This window comes from Stegastes partitus, unplaced genomic scaffold (assembly GCF_000690725.1).
Source record: "Stegastes partitus isolate 25-593 unplaced genomic scaffold, Stegastes_partitus-1.0.2 Scaffold948, whole genome shotgun sequence".
NCBI classification, from domain to species: Eukaryota; Metazoa; Chordata; class Actinopteri; family Pomacentridae; genus Stegastes; species Stegastes partitus.
In genome coordinates this window covers 48,298-49,780 of record NW_007578679.1, presented here as the reverse complement: position 1 = coordinate 49,780, position 1,483 = coordinate 48,298, and the positions used below count along the sequence as shown (strand labels likewise).

Below are 1,483 nucleotides of genomic sequence, written 5' to 3'. Positions count from 1 at the left end.
GCTCCAGTTTGGCATAGGCTACTAAATATTTATTTTGCAATTAATTTAAATGTAAATTTTTAATCACAGCCCAGCTCATGTTACCTCTCTGCTGCCTTATCTCCATATATAATTTCGAATATGCAGACGCTCATAATGCTTGCTCGCCACACTTAAAGACAGGTGTCTGTTCTGACTTCACCCCCTCCCTCTCTCCTCTGTAGCCCACACAAAGCAGCGGCGAGCAAGCGCGCCTTGGCCACATTACTGTAGGAGAGAAAAAGGCGCACAGGATCTCTGCTTGCTGTAAAGCTCACTTATCATTTCCAGAGGCAGTCAAATAGATATTCTGCTCGGACGACACGCCAACTTATATTTCCAAATCCTCGCTCATCATCCTCATCATCATCAACAACAACAGCAACAACAAGCAACACATGACGTGAATCTGTTGTTTGTTTCGGCTCTCCAAAGTTTTTGCATGATCAGACATTTTTCCAAATAAACAGCGTGCGTCTTTTTGGTTTTTTTTGTGTGTTAGATCCTGTCTCCGTTGGAGAAAGAGAGAAAGAGGGGAAGCTTTTGCCCGTTTCCAATCTGAGCACAAAAAGAGAAGACTAAATATATTCTGAATAAGAGAGAAGATGCATCCCGCTACGGACGAATCAGCAACATATGCATTTGGTAGGTTTGTTACTATAAGAATACAGCCTCCTGCCTCACTATCACCATCAGATAACTTTATGAGTGGCTATTTGTGCGAACTACTTGGGCTTTTGTTGTGGTCATCATATAAATTAACACTTGGTAATAAGCGAGAAATGACTTGCCAGAGTGGTCCGTGTTCAATGCGCTCTGTGGAAATCTACCGTCTGTGTTGGTTACTGTGGTCTGTGTGCAGCAGGACGCGTCTTTCTTTTTTTTTATTATTTATTTGCACAGATAAGCCTGTCCGCTTAATTTAACACAATTATTTAATTCAGGGCAGAGGAATAAAGCGGTACTGATTTATCAACAATAATGAAAGCAACAAAAAAAAGCCATACTTACCATTTGAAGCAAAACTGGGTCCTCGATAAGTCGATACCTTGCGGGCTTATTTTATTTACAGACTCTCCATGTTCGCGGGATCTGTAAATAAAACCGACAAAATAGTAATGCAGACAAAATATAATCGGCTAATTTGTTTTAGAATAAACACACAATTGATCTAAATACCACCGCTGGGATTGCCCGAAGTGGCAAAAAAAGTAAATCCAACTTTGGCAACTCTCGAAGCTTTGCCGTCCAAGTCATGTAAAACAGAATTTAAACAAACAGTCATCAGTTTAAAATGGTGCTCGTTAGTTTGGTCGATGCGAGCGACGAGACTGAAGCAGTTTCCGTGTCTGGCTCATGGCTCCTCTAAATTGAATCTTATTTGGAAGCAGAGAAAAATCATACGCTAGGGGGCACCAATATACTGTAATACATCCTGGGACAATGCATGCTGCTGCTGCTGCTG

The 1,483-nt window shown here is 41.3% G+C and overlaps 1 long non-coding RNA gene across 1 annotated transcript in view; it reads right to left on the bottom strand.

Moving 5' to 3' along the window:
* LOC103366474 (uncharacterized) overlaps positions 1 to 1,351 on the bottom strand; it is a 4,806-nt gene extending 3,455 nt beyond the window's left edge. Inside the window, exon 1 of the long non-coding RNA XR_520665.1 lies at positions 1,030 to 1,351. This is a non-coding gene — a long non-coding RNA (uncharacterized LOC103366474). The remainder of the gene's footprint in view (positions 1 to 1,029) is intronic.
* Between the last annotated feature and the right edge of the window lie 132 nt (positions 1,352 to 1,483).